Below are 20,721 nucleotides of genomic sequence, written 5' to 3' on the forward strand. Positions count from 1 at the left end.
TGGAGTGAGATGTAATGGAAAGGGAAAGCTTGCAGGACTCATTTAAGCTACGCAGACACCCAGCCTACAAATTACCCAAAGGCTTTGGCCCACTCTGACTCTGGAAGCACAAAGTGAAATTATATGATATGATACGATAACCAATGGGTGGATAAAGGTGGAGGATAAATGAAGGCACAAACCTGAGCTGAAATGTAGAGGGAAAGTGTATCCTTTAATCTCTCAGCTTTGTTTTGCCTGTGTGTAGCATGGAAATAATCATGTCAATGACAGGGAAAGCTGCTGGGAGGGTGCACGTTCTGTTCCATGGCAGCTTTCAAGATTCGTCAGTTTTATTTCACGGTAAGCAGGGATGGGACCAAAGCCCTGGGAAAGCTATCATGAAAAAAAAAAAAGTGTCAAAGCACTCACTTGCTGATCAAAACCTGAACATCTCATCTGGACAGTATAGAAATGCAGTCTTCTGGTAGGGCTTGTCTTTCCTGTAGGAGACTGAGTATTAAATTCCTGGCCTCTTTTTTTTCACTGTATGGGGTGGTTTTTTTTTTTTTTTTTTTTTTTTTTTTTTTTATGTTCTCTTCTCCTGTCAGAAAAGGAACCCAGATCTTTTTCTTGGCATCCCAGGGTGATCTACCAAGTTCTTAGAGCTGTTTTCTCTTCCCACAACACAGCTCTCTCTCCATTCTGTGCTATTCAGGGTTTCTGTCATGTTTACGGGGTGTTGTTTGTTGTAGAGTCTCTTAACAGAACATGGTTTGGCACACTGGGACAGGTTACACAGCACCTGTGTGCCCAGCCATGAGAATCAGTGAATACACTTACCCAATCTATACGTGCCTCTGCAGCGTGGCACAGCAGGCAGTATATTCCTATCCACAGATAGCCAAGGTGCTTTGAAATAGGAGCCACAGCCACAAGGTCATGGTGTGAACCGACCTGTTACCTGCTGGAAAACGTGAAGTCTTTTTTGCCTCCACTTTGGACCAAAGGAAGGAATTACAAAGTCTCAGTAGCGCAAGCAGCCCAGCTGTTTCCTTAGAAATGTGGAAATCTTAATTAGGAAAATAAAAAGTTCAAACAATGCACCCACAGTTATAGCTCAGGCTATTTGGCAAGTTATAAATATTCTTGGAGAGTCGTCAGCATCTTTCAAAAGCATAAGAAGTTTTGCTTTGTTAGGATTGCTGTTGCACACATATTGCAAGGCATCAAAAAGGAAGTGGCCTGGCATGGTTTCTTGGAGCTGAATTATTTACATGAAAGGCTTGTGAAATTAGATCCTTACTCCATAATCAAAAGACTCTTTACAATGGTATGAAACAAAATGTTTTCACAGAGTGTATAAGTCATTCCTGTATTTTATCTTTATACTCCATCTCCTTTAATCTCATAGCGTGACGTGGACATCAGTCGAATCTCCAAACCTTTTAGCTCTGCAGAGACACTGCATGGAAAAAAAAAATTGTATCTGTGATGACATGCATATTAGAAGAAGAAAGAGATATACTAATGCAGAACTCTTCGCTGCCTTTGGCCGTTTTCTTTGTTTCACAACTATTTTGGCTTCATTTCTCAACAGTGGTGTAACATGGTACAGAAATACAGCTTGAACCATTGTTAGCTGAACAAGGAAGGTTAGTTCATCATCGAGTATTGCTTCCCAAAACCACAGCAGAGGCTAGATGTGCAGCTGAAGGCTGCAGGTCATCACTGGAACAGCATCATTTGATCATCATTTGACATCAATCCAGATCTCATAGAAATGTGGCAAACAGTAAAAAATATCAACATAGAACGTTTGGTTTTCAACTGCCTAACATGATCAGGAATCAGAGATACACTCTGATAAGCAAGCTAACGGTCCTTAATTTGTTCCTAAGATGTGACCCACTTTGGGGGACTTTGGATCATCTTGCTTTATATTTTGTAATATTTTCCACCTCCTCACACACCTTCGTAAGCTTTCGTCTTATTTTGCAATATTCATAGCTCACAGGCAGACTGAATGTGAGCAGATTCGAACCATAAACTAGAAGGAGAAATTTGACCATCAAAACACTTGACCTTCCGAAATGAAATCTCTTCAGCCAGACTAGTGGAAGCCCAGAACATACCAGCTTTCAAGGTACAGCTTACAGTGGCTTTACATAGAGCCTGCACGCAGACGTAGAGATTTAGTCTTCAGGAAGGAACATTTCTGAGTTCTCGGGTGATACAGTCTGTATTTTAGAGAATCTAACATTGTTGCGCAGCATCTGAACGTTTATCAGGCTAATCAGAACTCGAGCAGAATTGTTTTCTTTTTTTTTAACACAGTTTAGTAATACATTGAGGGTTTTTTGAATCTTGGAAGCTGTCAGAAAAACCCTTCGCATTTAGTCAAATGAAACATTTTAGGCAGAATAACTACGATGTATAGCATGATTACGCGGAAGTTTTGCTTTTATTTTAGTGTTTAGTCACAAAATCTAATAATGTATTCTAGAACATTTACTTGAGAATTAAACAGATACATTTGTCGTGACAAACAGCATATGAAGGCTTTTGCTAAACTGGGACATCCCTATGTCGGAGTGTTGTGCTTTGGGAGTTTTGAAAGCATTTTCTGAACTTTCTGAATAGCATGAAAGTCCGCTTTGTTCATCTTCTGCAGATTCATCACAGCTGCATATCTAGTTTGCGCACTTGTCGTCTTATAGACGACAACTTCAAACATTTTTTTAACATCTAGTGAATCATATAGTGAGTGATAGCTCTGGTGAATTACCAAGAAGTCATGCCTCTGAATATATAAAGGAACAGGATGGAATGTCTTCTGTCTTATATGTTTCCAAGGGCAATGGCTCATTAGCTGTTTTCAGGTTTTGTCTGCAGGTATTTGCATTTTAAGAAAGTGAGGAGTCTTTTCAATGGGCCACCATCAGTCATCATGTCAGCTGTAGCAAGCAATATTTTCATGCATTGTTTCATGGTGATAACTAAAGGGAACATTTGGGATTGCATTTATTTAAAATTGTATTATTTCTGAGAGAATGATGACAACTAGCTTGGATGCAGCCTGCCTAACTTTATGGTGCTCAGAATATTATAAATTTCATTCGCATTGCAATAGTGGCAAGTGCTTAGTAGAATAGAATGAGGGTGTTATATTCTCTGTCAGCAAAGGTGAAGGCACTAAGAAAATAATTTCCCTGGTCCAAAAGACAGTTAGGGGTGTTCAGCAGCCAGACAGTAAAAAACCTTCCCTCAAAGATAGAGTTTTGATGCTGAGATATTTCTGCTTATTCTTTTTACAGTGGATGAAATGGGCCTTTTCTCAGTAGCTGAACCATTGATTGGTTACTAACAGGGGAAAGTAATTTTCACATCCTAGCCCTTTCGTAGGTACAAGAAGTGGTTTCTTAACATTTATATTCATCTTACATTTAATTTCATTCTGCCAGAAACAGAAGCTCAACACAGTTAGAAATTTTAACATTTATTCAACCTGTTTTGAAAAACTGTTATCACCAGTTTAATGGGTTTTACTGTAGAAGGTCTCTTAAACAGGCAAAGAGAGACTATTAAGCCTGAGCATAAAGACTGTTTTTCATTCCCCCAATAGTAAGAATCACTTCAACCTCATGTTTGTGACTCCCTGATTTCATAAGTTGGTTTATCTTATTGGAATAAAAGCTACTTAATTGTTACTAAGCTGCCCTTCAAGGAATATAAAACAATTCATTGGTACTGAGCTAAAATATAAAGACGTTTAGTTCAATTTAGTCTTAATTCTCCAATAGTGACTAATAAATTCCCAGTTAGAGGCAATTATTAACAGTGAGTTCTGTCCTACATTCTCCACACAGATTAAAACTTTTCCTTCATTACTTAGATATGGATAATTAGCTCTTACTCTGCTCCAAAATCTTCATGAAATTTTGCTTGCCATTCTCAGAAAACTCTAGAGTTCCTGCAGAAGATCCCAAAGTAGTGATTAAGCAAGCGAAGCAATAACTGCTTCAACACATAATCTCTAGTGTCAGTGGGGGAATCACAGTTAAGTGTGAAGAGAAAAAGATTCCATCTTCTTCTTCAGTAACCCAACTTGCTGAAAGGCAAGAGTTAAAACAACTGAGGATTTATTCTTGCTAAATTTCCACTTATTTCAACATTTTCAGTAGAACTACCCGTTCCTTGGCCTAAGTGCAAACTCTGAACCTCAGAGAGTGTCTCTGCATTTACAACATAAGATGGGCTTATAGTAGCCTTTGTGGACTCTTGTAGTCGACCGTCAGGTGGTATCAAGCAGCTGGAGCTCCCCAGTTGCCTACTTGAGCAGTCATCACTTGCACCAGTTTGAATTTTTTGCATTCCAGACTGCATATGATGTGGTAAAAGTAGTGGAAGCAGAAGGCTATAGATCTGATTTTCTGTAACTTCTTTTTCATACTCTTTGTAAATCTGAATTCTGCAAGCAGAGTAATTCTGAATGCTACAGCATGGACAGCACGTTTTAAACACCTCAGAAGCTTGCACCTGTGATGCCTTTGGCTGAGTCAAGCACATTCTTGACAGAAATGTCAGCTCTACTTTCTCTTCCCTATTGCAATAGAAATATAATAGCTTCACCAGTGGATACATATCCAGAGATTAAACTCAAATTCTCATGTTTACTCGAGACATCTCACTGAATTAATCATCTCAGTTAACTTTGCTTAATACCCTTACATGACTATGTGGTTTCTGTTCATCCATGGAATCAGGACTATTTGTTACTTGACTACAAAGAATCATGCAATGACTTCCCAGAGATGTTTTATGAGAGAGACCATGGAAAAACTTAATCTCAGCAAGGTGATTTATATTGGACTGCTTACCATTGTTAATTTTGGGGTCAATAAAGCAAACTGAAGAATCATGAGTTTAGACTCGGAAAACAGATCAGGAAAGCAAAGAACTCAAACTGCTTTTGGACTTGAAGCATTTGTTCCCTTCATATAGGCAAAAAGTTTGAGCCTAGATTACTGAGATTAATATATTACTGGTGAACTCTTCTCAGCAACATCTACAAACACTAAGTTGTGAAATATTTCTCTTCCTTCCTTGTCCAGCACCTTCTTACAAAACCAGAAAAACAAGTTATAATTAGTCAATTATCAGCCTTTTTACACAGAACACATTTTTTAGGAATAATTTCACCTCTGGAAGTGATTTTGTAAATAGTAATGCATGTTACTTGATAAGAGAGGTGCTGTCTCAGCAAATTTCTTCCAAGCAACAGCAACCCAAGAAAGCACTGTAGGTGCTTTAGCCAGGAAAGACAAGTGAAAAATACATATATGACAAATGTTACTTATAGCATGTTTTAATACACTGTTGCTGCATAATCTGAAATCCTGCTAAATTTCATGTGAAATATTCAGATTACAAAATACAGAAAGAAGTCTGTATTAGGTACCAGAAGTCTATCAAGTAGGAATCAAACCAGTATGGTTGTTTTCTTTTTAAGTACACAGTCTCAGACAAAGTAAATGATCAACTCCACATGCTTTGAACCAGCTTCCCAGAGACTATCTTTGGGTGCAAGCTCAGGAAGATGCTAAGTTTTACATCTTCAGCAGATCCAAGACTGGAATACCAGGAGAAGACAGGTTTCATAATGCCAATGTCTGCAATTTGTTGGAGCATTTCAGTCCCTCCAAAAGTGGGAAAACAACCCCTGCTGTTTATTGTAAGACTCTTCGCATTCTCAAATGCAGCATTGATCACAGCATCGACAGCCCTTCTGATACTTTCCCTTTCAACAAAATACTAGGTGAAATACTGGACATAAGCTGCAGCTCAGACAAAATCAAAAAGCAAGCTCCAGTTTGCTTGGGTCTGACTTTACCAGTCCTGAAAGAGCAGAATCCTGATTAGGTCTGGAATTTGATGGCATCTTCCTCTTCAAGGAGAAACTGTGGGATTTGGATCTGAAGGGTTTGTTTTGTACCTTTCTGTCTTATCGAGGTAGGCCTTATTGTTGTTGAGTTTGTGCTTCTTTGTTGAAGATCTAGGTTTTTAGATCTTGTTCTTTTCACATGGCTGGAAAGACTCTAGCTAATTATTTTTGAAATAAGCTTTTCTGCTTCACCTCTTTTAAATGAACTTTTTATCAAAAAAGAGGAATGTAAAAATAAAGAGAGCAAATAGTGGGGATCCAATCTGGCTCCTATTTGCCAGCAATCTGTCTGAGTTGTATAAGAGGCAGAGGAGATAATAATACTCAGATTTCTACCCCTTCCTCCCCTGCAAATGTAGCTGAAAACCACTGTAAAGGAAAATAAAAAAAAAGAAAAAAGAATGATTGGTGGGAAATCCATTAATCTATTTTAAGCGAGAAAGAGATTGGGTAACATTGAATAGTCAATAAAACAAAAGTTGAATTGAAACGATTCCCTTGAGGTTCTATTGAGAAGTTTGCTCCAGATAATCCTCCACAAAGACTCATTTCACTCTGTAAATACAGGAACGTTTCATCTCTTCCCGTATCGGTGGGATGCATCTATAGCTGTCATGGCCGTGACTGCAATATAACTTACTCGGACCCGCACTGGGTTAATGCCAGCTAGCTCAGGTGCTGGTAGCAATCCAGCCGAGAGAATAGGGCTAGATACTCGATTCTTTACTGATATTACAGCTGATACAGACTCCCATGATACTGCAGCAAGCCCACTTCTGGTGTTACAGCTACAGTTAAAGCTAATTTGACTGTACTGCAGCACAGACTTCACAGGTTTGGTAGATATATGTGGGAGAAGGGACACATCCAGGAATACAATCCTGCTTAGGGCATCTGCTCTGGTATGTGGGCACACCACGTGTGTGTGGCTTGCAGAGCCGTGGTTATCTGTTTGTCTTCCTTGTACCGGTTATTTCAGCTTTGATCCAGTCCTTACTGAAAAATTAGAAGCCTTGTTGCTGATTATAACGGGGAAAAAGCAAAGATGAGTTTTCCAGTGTTGGATATTTTAACGAAATGTTTTCCTTGATAGCGTGTACCTGGTCCACAGCGCAGGGGTGTTAGTGGAGTTGTCTGTGCTGCCCTCAGGTAGGATCATTGATGAAGCTGAAGTTGATGGGGCAACAAAGCCCTCTGGACAGCTCTTCAGAGGGAGGAGGCATCACCCCTCTCCAAAGATGAAGAGATGTGGGAAAGTCGAGGCTTAATGACATATTAATTGACGTCCTTCTAAGAATAGCAATCTGCTGGAAAAAGAGCCAGGCAGAGCAAACAGAGGATGTCTGAATACTTTTGTACCATCCAAACCAGGAGCTATTAAAGCTTTGTGTTCAGCACAACTGTACGTTTCAGTCTATGCTAAGGTAACAACAACAAGGTCATTTCAATAAACTAGAAGAGTCATTAATATCTTACCACCATGATATTTACCTAGCAAGTCAGGAGGCAAGTTTAAAGTGGGGATTATTTGGAACTAGTTGAGCTGCAATAGTGTCCTTTTTATTACCTCCATGACAGGACATCCAGTTCTGCACAGACGGCTTTGTCAGTCCCACTCTAACAGAGCTTTTCTTCCAGCTCTGCAGCAACCCATCTGCCAGGGTTATTATTCTTTTGTCACAAAGGAAATAACGTTTCTTTCCCAGGCACAGCAATGGATAACTATTTTTTAAAGCTAGCTCCTCATTTTTAATTACAGTATATTTCCTAACCTAACACCCTAGGAAATGCTGCAAGAGTAATGAAAGATAATGCAGCAACTTTATATGCAGTGAGTGTAAGTACACATTATTCATTCAGTCTTAAGAAACAAACTGAAGTCCAAAACAGTACCTTGAAAAGCAAACAATAGCTCTTTCTAATAAAAATATATCTTCTTCAGCAAGGAATATTATGTTTATTAGAAAATCATAGTTCTCAGGTAAAAAAGAACATCCCAGCATTTCTTTTTGTTCAACATTTTGCCTATATTTAGCCTCATAAGAAAATATTTGAATAATTTAATGGGATTTTTTTCACATTATGTACTTAGTCTTCAAAAAGACTATAAACCAATGTAATGTTAAAGTCAAAATAATATAATAAACCCCCATCTAGAACATCAGATTACACTATTTGAAAGCTTTGACAAAACCTATTTGCTACCTGCTGTAATCTGCAGAAAATACCACAAAAAATGGTCCAGTTACAGAAATGTCATCACACAGACCTCATTCCAGGGATGGGCCTACTGCAGTTTAGAAACACACATCTCTGCTTCCAACTCAAAAAGCTAATCCATCAGGAAGCTAGAGGAAGAGAAAATAGGAACAGCTATTTGTTTGAACAAGCCTGAACCAGCAAGCTATATAAAGTATTATGTGCTCTGCCATCGTGTAGTCTGCAGTGAAAACCACATCCGATCCCTTCCCGCTCTGGTTGGTTACCCATACGCAACCTGCCCCGCAAGGATGCCCTAGAGGGACAAGGCCACCTTCTGCCAAGGGACAGTATTGGTCTGTGGCAGTGCCCTGGTGACAAAACAAACTTTTACTCATTCACCAATACTTATCTTGCACGTTTAAGGGCTTCTGATTAGAGTCATGGTCATGCACTGAAGTTTGTAGAGCTGGATAGTCTCAAATTTGGTTCCCTCTAATCCTTGCTCCCTTTACTTCCAGGGCCTTAGTTTCCCTTTCTACCGGTGATAGTACATAGTGACTCTTCCTAATGGGATCCAGCCTGGGGATGCAAAAGGCTTCCTTCATTGCTTTCCAGCACCCACATCTTCAAATTCCCTCGACCAATAACTGCATGGCCTTACTACCTACCATCTTTCCCACCTCTTCCTGGGCAGCTATTTTAGACACTCTTTCTAATTGTCTCCTTGAGCATCAGTGAAAGGTGTAATTAGATGTCTGTCCCTGAGCTGTAGCTGTGCAGGCTGTGTGTAGCCTAGTACGTATCCTGGCAGGAATGGTCTCCCCTGACATTCTCTGTTGTTAGTCAAATTATAACTCCTTGCTCTCTCCTGATTACTAGAGAGATTATGTAATGCAAAGAGAATCTGATCCAAACATCTACGCTGATTAACTCCCTAAAGCCAGAATGCAGAGAAAAGAAAAAAAAAAATCTCATAGTACACCAGGAAGAAAGAGAAGCTCATGTTATATAAAATACATTTCTTTAAGATTAGTACACAAACAGGAAACTACAACATACAACTACATTTCTGGTTGGTTGAATTTGCCATAAAGAACTTTTAAGTCATAGAAACAAATTCATAAACTTTCTAACTTCAAAAACCTCAGCTGAAACATGTCCTCTGGGCAGGATGAGAGAATCACCATGACCTAGTATTTTCTGCAGAAAGTAATTCTGCCTGGCGTTATATGCTGCTCAAGCACTGTCCTCATTAGCCAACAGGAAATATAGGTTCAGAACCCCGCTATACACCAACCACCCGAGAGGGCAGATTTTTCAGTTCAGTGAAAAATGACTAGTGACCTGAAAAGTTACTTTCCAGTGATTGTCCTCTGTAACAACAGCCTCAAAGCAGAGAGCCATAGGTACTCCAGTGCTGGCAAAGGGAGGTATAAAATATATTTCACTTGCAAATAAAAGCAATCTTTAGTGGGCCAGCCATCTTCAGCAGGCAATTTATAAACTAACTTTATATAACAGTTAAAACATTGATCTCAAATATTGTGCAATGTCTTCGGTGTTTCTGGATCAACCAGGGTAGATCCTGATGGCAGAATAATAGTGGCCATCCTTGCTGAAATCTGTATTGCTACTTCATCCCTCATACCGTGATGGTCAAGAATGGCACAGCCAATTCACCCTCAGTTATCTCAGTTCTTTTGATCTGTCTTCCTAGAAAGAGCTATGCTTAAATCTCACTGTTTATGTGAGGAAGTACTGAGTACTACATACTCTAAGGGGTTTTTGTAGGATGACAAACTATTGGAGCCTCCTGCAACACTGTGACATCTACTGTATTTGAAAACTGTATGTCTTCATATACGGTTCTTGAATATTATATTACAATTCAAAATTCTATTTGAAACAGAGCTTGATCAGGCTGTATTTGTATATCTGTATGTTCTCCCTTATGAACTCCTCTGCAGTCCCTGGTTTATTACATTGGCTGAGCTCCTTATTTTTTAATATCCTTGAGGAGGAGAGAACTTCTTTCCCCACTTTAAAGGCAAACTAAGACTGAGATATCAAGACACTAGGTATCAGATTATTAAAGCGTTTACATTTGCAAAGAGAGGAGCCTAGTAGGGATTTTCACGAGTACTTAAGAAACTTTTTTTAATTCCCAGTGGACTTAAATCTATTTCTCTGGGGACATCTGTGCAGGGACTGATCTGAGCTCCTTCTTCCCTCAGGCGGGTAAGATGTGAGACTGCTGGAGGTGAGAAGGCAGGCAGCTACTCTAAGCACAGCACTCTGCCCCCACTGTGAGCCAGGATAGATCTCCACAGGCTCAGCCTCAAGTCTAGCTCTGCCAGACAGCTCGTTCTGGCAGCTTGGAGCATAGAGTATATTTGGGTTTGTCTGAACCCTTTGGGTAGATGCTCCCTAAATCCTTGTCACTGAGCCATCCTCATACCAGACTCAGCAAGTGAACCTGTCACTGCTGAAAACCCAGAGAGAAATATCTGTAGACTGCAACATGTGGAGAATAGCTTGACCCTTTGGTCTTTTACTTCTAACTAGTCGCAAGACCTTAATGTACCATAATGTTTTAATGTGAGGTTTTCGGCGATCTATTAAAAAATTTGAGATGCATTTTGTAAAATTGAAATTTGCTTCAGATGCAGGTCATGGGTACAGTGACTCCTGACTTAGATGAAGACCTCTTCTCCTAATCAAGTCATTGATACAGCACAGCTGACTACAGGAAACAACTACAGCCTAATTTGTCTTTATTTAACTCTAAGTAATTGAGAGCAAGACCTATCTTTGTTTTTAAAATCTGCACAGTTTATGCTGCTGAAGCCTTCCTGTGGTCGATGTGATATATTCTCTGACATAATGATACAACCTATTGAACTTGCTCGCTCAGCCCTTTCTTCTTTTGTCACATTGTGAATATCTACAGGCAAACAGACCAAGAAGGCGCTCTCTGAAGAACAGGGTTACCCTTCAATTGGCTGGTGGCACCGAAGGTTCCAAATGCAGAGAACTCTTCTCCTCGGGGAGTTTATCAGATGAAAGAAAGGTTATGCATGGTAAATTCAACCAATAGAAAAAGAGCCTTACACACACGCACACACACAAAGACAGTCTTTGACAATGTGTAGCTCCATTTAAAAACAAATTTTAAAAAGCTTTTAGAGATATTGAGTACTCTGTGTGTGGAGATAAAGGTATTAACTTTCTGGACCATTTTTTGACAAAGGAGGAGTTTTGGTTTTGTCTTTGCAGAGACTCTATCCCTCAGAGACTCTCATGCAAAAAAAGAGCATGACAAGGAGTGGATTTTTTTTTTTTTTTTTTTTTTTTTTTTGTGCTGATGAAGTCTTCAGGGATTCAAAATGCAGAATCAAATGAAAAGTGCTGAGAGCTTCCTGTGAGAGGGCCAAACAGAAAACAGCGATGCTTCTCAGTACTTTGTAACTTCCCAGGAGTTTTTTTTTTTTTCTCTACAGTTCACCACACTCTTTTACTAAAAGCCCATGCTATTAAATTGAGGGATTATACACAGGCACGTACACAGATCCCTCTGCTTTGAGTGGGGAGGCTGAGGGATCTCCTTGAATTTGCGAGAGCTGCACAAACTCAAATTAATGTCTGCAACTGGTGCCCTGCCAGTCTTGGTTTCCTTACATCCTAAAGAATAATGTGGTCTTTCAGCCATCACACTTCCCCAGTTTTCAAGAAAAGGAAACAGATTTAATGCCATCATTAACCACCCTTGGCACAGCTGGAACTTTGATGCCTCATCAAAGCCTTTGATGCCATCTGCCAGTGATGGATGGGAAACTACATAAACCTTTCTGCATTTACTATTTACCTACATACTGACTCAAGATGCAAAGCTGTATTTTAGCATTTAATTTATCTGGAGCTGTTAAAGTACAGCCTTCTTCTCGACACTCATCTCTCCTCCCTCTTTCCCTGCTCATACAAGCAGTTACAACACTTTATTTATTTGTTGTTATTTACAGATGAAATCCAACTCACATTTCAGTTTTAAACAGAACAGCTTGTGTAGCCCTCCATTCAGCACTGATTTTTTTTCAATTCCTTACTGTTACTGAGAAGAAGGGACCATATCCAAACGATCACAGGTGGGTCCCTTTTTAAGGACTTTCATATATTCACATCTTGAAAATAGAATGCTGCTGATGCTGGGCATCCACGGGCACATGTGTGCCTATGAAAGGGATGTCACAGAGAGAGATGAGTCAGTAAGACTCACTGTTGACCTGCAGCTGATTTCTATGAGATCAAGGCTCTTCTAAAACTTCTGGCTAATGACTTCAGAGTTCTATAAAGGCCACCTAGAAAACAAAGCATAATAAAAGCTCAGCAGACTTCTCAGTGGGAAGAGAGCATTGGGAGTGTGAGAAACCTTTACTGGAATTTATCAGTGTGAGCAGTCACTGGTTGCTAAGGCTGCAGTTTGGCTTTAGGCTGATTTCATGTCTAACTGCTGCTGAACAGGGTGACTTCAAGCTAAATGACTCACCTGCAGCCTCACAAGAAGTGGTGGTGTATGGGAGATGCAGAGGAGGTGGAAGAGGACTTCCCATTTGCAACTAGCTGTTTAGGGAGACTCAGGTGTTAATCTAAGGTACACTTTTAGTCTCTGAGAGTGAGAGCACAAGGACAACACAGGAATGGCTTTTGAAAGAAATGGAAAGCTTGCACAGTCTTTCGGAAAAACACAGTGTAGTTTTCAAAATGTCAGTTCTTGCAACATTTCTTAGGCTTCAAAATATTTCATACTTTCCTTTAAAGTCTTGGTTCTCTAATTCCCCTGAGAAACTTAGCTGTCATTATTTTAAAATGCAAATTTCTATATTCTACACTGCTTAGATTCCCTGAACCCCATACCAGTAACTTCTAATAGCTCAGAAAACTGAAAGGCAACCCAATTGAATCTAATTTAAAAGGTTTTTAAAATCCCCGAATATCTTGCAGTTCTGAGGCACTTGATTCTCAGATTATTTTAGAAATTATTCTTTGTATGGTTTAAAGCATAGCAAGGACATGGAGAGAGAGATTCAGAATAAGAGAAGCAGATGTTGGACCGAAAGAAGTCAAGGAGCATCCTCGTGTCAGACAGTCTGGATGAAGCAGGAGCAGTGAACTGAAGCAACCTTTCTATTATACAAGAGACCAATGTGAACCTCATTAGCAGATTTCCCAATTCTGGTGCCCTTTCTAATCATCCATGTGGCTTCCTCCAGAGTACACAGTACGGAAAAATATTTTAATAGCACTCAAGGCCTTACCGGATAAAAATCTTTTCTCTTGAACCCTATTACTCTGTATTAATCTTCAGTAGAAAACAAGTGATTATAGAAGAACTTAATGATAACTGTGTCATTACAAATTAAAGGGCAGTGGTAGAGAGATAACCCACATATTTATTTTCTTCTCACATCAGTTCCCAATCGTTGCAAAGATATTAACACTAATGGAGCTACTCCTGGTATGCTCTAGTGCAGCTAAGCAAGAACTAGCCCTTTATCTTTCTTAGACCATAATACCATCTTTTGGGATCTTGGCCAAAGAACCTCTGTATGGAAAGTCTTCGGTCATTATAACATCATGAGATTAAACCTGAGACAGCCTAGTGGCACCTCCCGCTGACTGCTCTTCAGAAGTTGATTTACTGCCTTCAGCTGAAGAGCCGCATTGTCAAAAATGAACGATAAAAAAGCTTAAAAAAAATAGCATGGGAGGTGACGGATGTATTTTCATTTTAAGTGTTACAGTGACTTTCTATGAGATCCAAACTTTATTTGAGACAAATGGATTTGAAATTGTTCACCTTTCAAGGAAGATCTGGCTATCCACAGAGGGAATCTATCTCTGCAGAACTTGTTTTGAAAAAGGATTTGGGGATATAGGGCTAGGAATCCCAAGGCTTGCTTAGACATTTTAAGTAAATAATCAGTTTTCTTACTAGCATGCTGAATGAGAAGGATGATGCATGTCTGACTTCTTATATAAGAAGGCAGATTGGCGTTGCTGTAGATGTAAATAGGAACTGGTCATTATAAGCAGTCAGGAACAGAACTTCTGAGTGAAATATTCTATTTACTTTCTTGTCACACAAAATTATAAGAGGTGATGTTTCCATGGTTGGGATTAGATTCTTTAGAAAAAGTCATGATATAAATCCTACCAGGTGAAGGGCTTATGTTGACAGAGAATCCTACAGCTTTTGAAGTCTCTTTTTGACTTGAACTAAAATATCATGCATCATTCCTAAAGAACTCCGAGATGCTCGCTTACAGGACAGGCCATGCACAACTACAGGGAACCAACATATACAAGCTGACTAATCTTTGGCAGCCATGACTTCTGCTGAAGAAAGAATTAGTTTTCAGACTAGGAGAGTATAATTGGGTAAGGCATTGTAAGTCTGTACAATAACAGCAGCAACCTTTAAATCACTAAATATTTGCAGAACTCTAGCAAATATACTCTTCTGGCTACAGTGATTACCTGCCTACTGAAATGTTTGCATACTTGCCTGTTTTTAGTATCACCCTTTGTCTGCTCAGTGTAATACAATGTTAAATCATTTTTTAGCGTAATCTTGTAAAGGACAATTGCTGTTTGAGCTACAGCGGCTAAAACCAAGCTTAATTACAGAGAGGAAAAAAAAAAGGAAGGGCAGCCCAAGACTGAACAAGAAAATTCTATGGGAATATTTGCTATTATAGTGACTGTCACATTGCTAACTATATATCAACTGTATGTACACTTTGAAGTGTGGATTAAATGACAGATTCACACTTCTCATACCCTATTTACCTCACAGGTGTGGTCTCAAAAATTTTGGATTTTTTTCTTCTCGGCTACAGCTCTGATTATGCCTTTTGGGTTTCAGATTAGTGGACAGTAACATTCTGGTGACAAAATGATAGATTTTGACATTCTTGGAACACAGTTTACTGTGCAAATTACTGCACTATAACATACTAGGCCAGATGAAATAAATAGACCATACTTCCCATTTTTTCAAACCCTGTTCAGTCATTAACACTTAGGCAAAGTAGATAATAAATGCCATTTGGTTTTGTCTTCCAAATCACTTCATAAAGTTGAAATGCAAAGATTTCTGCCTCCAGTACTGGTGCATTAAGATGTTTCCATGCACATTTATTCTGCTAAAACATTTTTGCGTGCTTCTTACATGTGCAAGATCCTTTCACTCTTCAGTCTACCTCTCTCATTACTACTGCTGACGTGCATTTTTCTTTAGCTTGTCAAATGCTATTTCTGAACACAGGGTGCTTTATCTGTGATAAGATACACATGGGGAATTGGAGATTAATAATGATACACCAGTTAGAGTTTTTTCATCCATGATTCAGCATAGATTTTGACTCATGACCACACACATGCCCTAAAACATTATGTACTTATAAAATGCTTGAGGGCTAACGTGAATGTAAAGGGCTGGAGCCACAGAATAAACGTAGACTGAATTCCCATCAAGCAATCTCATTGCATTTTAGAAGTAACAAAATTCTACCTTCATTTAAAAATATGTCTTCATCTAAAACCTGCACAGAGAGGATTTCAGTGTTATTACCTTTAGAGAAACTGTCCCTGATGCTGCTTTTCTCTCCGTGATTTATAGCAGCCTATGTTACCCATGTCTTATTCAGGAGACAGATATGCCAGAACACTGTCAAACGAGTTCTGAAGCAGTGATGAAATACACCTTCTGTTGATGCATAACCTACATCAAACAACTTAGTAACTGAATAGCCCCAAACTCTGAATCTTTTAAAGAAATTAAATATATGGCTTGGTAGAAAGGCAGCAAAAGGACATGCTTATCGATGAGAACAGATATAGGGTACAGTGAACAGAAATTACATACTTAATTGTTGTAATTTTGCCTTATAAGTTACTTTCAAGTTAAGTGCTTTCCAAAATAGAAAATTAGCTGAAGTACCACAACAGGACTCAAACAGCAGAGCTATCATAAACTGCTCACTCTTTTTTCCCTTTTGTTTTCCTTGTATCACAGTGTAGTGTCTTTCTGCACAGCGAAACATCTTGTCATGTAAGGGAATCTTAGGGGAGAAACACAACTTTTGTGCTGTGTCTTCAAACACGCATGCTGAGCGGCATGCAGGTTGTTCTCAGAGTTTGGCAATGATGCTGGCAACGCACTCAGTCCCCTCATGTTACCCTTGTTTGGAGAATACTTCAAACCCAAGTTTGTTCTGAGCATGAAATTGGCCTTGAGATGAAACAGCTGTCTGAGTTTCCTTGGAGGGAGGCCAGCTGACTATTGAAGGAAGGCATTGGATATCCTAAGCAACGTTCCTGATCTTGTCCTTTCATCTAGTGTCCCATGACACAAAATGATCTCTTTCTGGAAGCGATCTTGCAGTTTGTGAATGTATTAGAGATGCTGGTTAAAGAGCGTCTCCTCTTTCCCCTAGCTCAACAGTCCTCAGTCTGGTTTTTGAAGCAGTTGACAAAGCCACTCAGTAACATCAACCTCAAGTAAAAGCTTTAGCCTAGGACTGTGCAAATACCACATTCTCAGAGACCTAAATGACCTAAACATACCATAATAATAAAAAAATGGGCCAAAAGCCTGACGTAATTAAGAATGAAGTGTATTGCAGTAGCTCTGTGCTGTCAGGATCAGCTGGCGAAGCGAGGTGTGCGTTCCCATGGCAAGCGACACCAGATGACAGCACCACCTCCCACCCACTTCACTCAACTCTCACCACATCTGGGTCATTGAATCTGGATTTCCTTTGGTAATAAACCCCACCAGTACAAAACAAAGTCATGAAGTAAAACATTTCCTTTTTGTTGGAGCAAAATGTACAAATGCATGAGTCTTTGCTCAGAAATTTTGACCTTTTCTGCTTTTCTTCAGATTCAGAGTAAAATCCCATTTCAAATGATTGCAGTGTCTCTAATGAGACAGAACTGCTGTCCTCTTCATGGCTCTTTGCAGCTGATTCAACAAGACATTATGTGCAGTGGCAACATTTTTGAAAAAGTCAGGTTGAAACACTATGACACTTCTCTCACTGTGTTGGAATCATTCATAATTAAAAAATATTCTTCCAACAAGCTCAGTAGTTTAGTGTTTATTAAAATCTAGAGATCAGGGTTTTTTTTAATGCGTAATGCCTCTGGGTATCATATACCATCGCAAAATAGAATTCCTATAAGCTGTGTGCTTGATACTCAAATGAAAATTTTAACCTTTCAGGAGAAAAAAAATCCTAGTTTCCCCCACCCCTGGCTTCCCTCAAGAATCCACTTAATCATATTTTGAAATTTAATAGGTTTTAGGAGAGATAACAGTATTCTAGGTTGCAGCAATGGAAAGGAATGGATTATTCTAACCTTTAACAAGAGGGAATATGAAAGGTGATTAATTTGTGAGGCCTTCTGAGGTTGGAGATGAAATCCTAGCTCCCTTGAAGTCTATAGTTTCAGCTCTGTTCAGATGTCACAACAAGGATTGCACACCAGCTCCTCTTTCACTTCCTACAATAAGCAGCCTGAAGTTACAGTGTCACCAAATAATCTGTCCCCACACACAGAAAAGAAATTAACAGTCCTATGATACATCTTGAATAGGAGGTAAGAGCTTAACACAGAAACAGGGTAAGGTTCTTGTCCTGGTTTTGCAACAGATCAGAGTAGATAATCACCATGGTTCTGGTTTTAGATGTAACCCATGAACAGAGGAATCTACTCATATAAGAGTCCCTGGGGAGTTAGAGTACAAGTGCTATTGAACTCCGTAACAGCAGAACAAATAATATGTAAATAGCCACTTTGAAAACCTTGTTCCCATACGTGTTTTTGTCCCCACCAAAGGGCACGTCGCAGTAGAGGCTTTGATCAAGCAGACTTTAGTGAGAACTTTGATTATTCTTTTCCTTAGTAAATCGTTCTGTTCCTTGCAGTAACCTGAAATTGCCTGTGTCCACTTGGCTTAAAGTTTCCATCACTTCAGCATACGCACTGCGGGACGTCTGTCCTATGAGCTGGGAAGAAAGGCAGGAGGGAAAGGATGGGGGACAATCTGGTGTGGAGCAGAGGGATGGTTTGGCTGTGTGTTTCTTCTTTCTGGTCTCACTTCCATACATCTTCCTGTTTGGTGTATTGCTGCAGGTTTCATTGTTTGCAATCAAAAGACAAAGTTCAGACAGACACAAATAGGTCATCCTCCTTGCCTGGCTGTATCAGTATTGTGCAGCTGTAGTTGAGGTTTGCAAGATCTTTAACAAAAGTTCATTTCACATTCAGAACACAGACAGATTTGTGTTGCTGAATCCTTTTCACATCCACTCACCACACAAAAAGCATGTGCTAAATTGAGTTCAGCCCATAGCAACAGTTCTTCTGATAACCTTGGAATGCAGGCTGCATGGACAGAGGACACTTTAAGTCTTTAGGAGGAATGCTTCTTAAATAAGCCCCTGCTTTTACAATAAAAGCCCAATTTTAATAAAACACTCTCAGGCATTCTGTTTCAAATAACTACTGCATTTATGTAGCCAGGTGCTCATCTTGCTTTTATCTCGCCACTTCTGGCACAATCTCAGTTTATGGTTTTGAATTTTTTTCCTTCTGACTTTTGCCCATCTCTCCTTACAACTGGTCTTTTCTGTTTAACTCCATGCTTGCCATCAAGAAATCATGAAAGTGCAGTTGCCACAGGCTGTTCAGTTTTTGCTATTTCAGTTGTTCAGTTCCAATGCTTCCGGGACTTTGTATCCTATTCTTTATCACTCTAATCCAGATTTCATTCTGAGGAGAAGTAACAGCAGGGATCCACAGACCTGAGGTGAGATTTCACACTTTCTCTCTTTCTTTTCTGGCTCTGAAAGGCAGGGCGCTGTTGGAGGCACACAAACAAATGTTTGGACTTTTCCTTCCCTTTCCTCAACACCTGCACCACCAAGCAAAACTCAGACTATTGTTTTTTTGCTCAAGCTTTCTAACAAATGCGATTCAGCAATTTGGATGCCTGCTGAAAGAATCCTGTTAGTGGGCTTACTGTCATTTTGTACAATACAGTGTGCCCTGCTCACCTTCTAAGAATTCATCTTTGTTTAACAATGGCGATGAAGCAGCTACACAAAGAGAGATTAATGGCCGTTGGGCAATATTTGTGTCCTCTCTGGGGCCACATAGCTTAACCACGGGTTTGGCCTGCAAAACAATCCAAAACCACAGACAAACGCCCTTTCAACAGATTACCATCTACTCTTACTGGTTAGGATAATACAATCTAGGTAAAATACTGTATCACATGAAACTCCCATATGATAAAAGGAAGGCAGAAAAATCCCATTAAAGTTGAGTGTACATGGAACATTTTCAGAGACTCATCTGCACCTAGTTTCTTGGTATCACAGCTGCATATCTTTATCATTATCCTTAGCAAAACTATTCCATGTTCAATTACTATAGCCACTGAAAATATTTACTCTTATTCCTTTTAATTTTATCCTTCTGCATTTTGCCTATATGAAGGGAACAAATGCTTCAAGTCCAAAAGCAGTTTGAGTTCTTTGCTTTCCTGATCTGTTTTCCGAGTCTAAACTCATGATTCTTCAGTTTGCTTTATTGACCCCAAAATTAACAATGGTAAGCAGTCCAATATAAATCACCTTGCTGAGATTAAGTTTTTCCATGGTCTCTCTCATAAAACATCTCTGGGAAGTCATTGCATGATTCTTTGTAGTCAAGTAACAAATAGTCCTGATTCCATGGATGAACAGAAACCACATAGTCATGTAAGGGTATTAAGCAAAGTTAACTGAGATGATTAATTCAGTGAGATGTCTCGAGTAAACATGAGAATTTGAGTTTAATCTCTGGATATGTATCCACTGGTGAAGCTATTATATTTCTATTGCAATAGGGAAGAGAAAGTAGAGCTGACATTTCTGTCAAGAATGTGCTTGACTCAGCCAAAGGCATCACAGGTGCAAGCTTCTGAGGTGTTTAAAACGTGCTGTCCATGCTGTAGCATTCAGAATTACTCTGCTTGCAGAATTCAGATTTACAAAGAGTATGAAAAAGAAGTTACAGAAAATCAGATCTATAGCCTTCTGCTTCCACTACTTTTACCACATCATATGCAGTCTGGAATGCAAAAAATTCAAACTGGTGCAAGTGATGACTGCTCAAGTAGGCAACTGGGGAGCTCCAGCTGCTTGATACCACCTGACGGTCGACTACAAGAGTCCACAAAGGCTACTATAAGCCCATCTTATGTTGTAAATGCAGAGACACTCTCTGAGGTTCAGAGTTTGCACTTAGGCCAAGGAACGGGTAGTTCTACTGAAAATGTTGAAATAAGTGGAAATTTAGCAAGAATAAATCCTCAGTTGTTTTAACTCTTGCCTTTCAGCAAGTTGGGTTACTGAAGAAGAAGATGGAATCTTTTTCTCTTCACACTTAACTGTGATTCCCCCACTGACACTAGAGATTATGTGTTGAAGCAGTTATTGCTTCGCTTGCTTAATCACTACTTTGGGATCTTCTGCAGGAACTCT

Source organism: Athene cunicularia, assembly GCF_003259725.1.
Source record: "Athene cunicularia isolate RWA chromosome 13 unlocalized genomic scaffold, athCun1 chr13_part1, whole genome shotgun sequence".
Classification (NCBI taxonomy): Eukaryota; Metazoa; Chordata; class Aves; order Strigiformes; family Strigidae; genus Athene; species Athene cunicularia.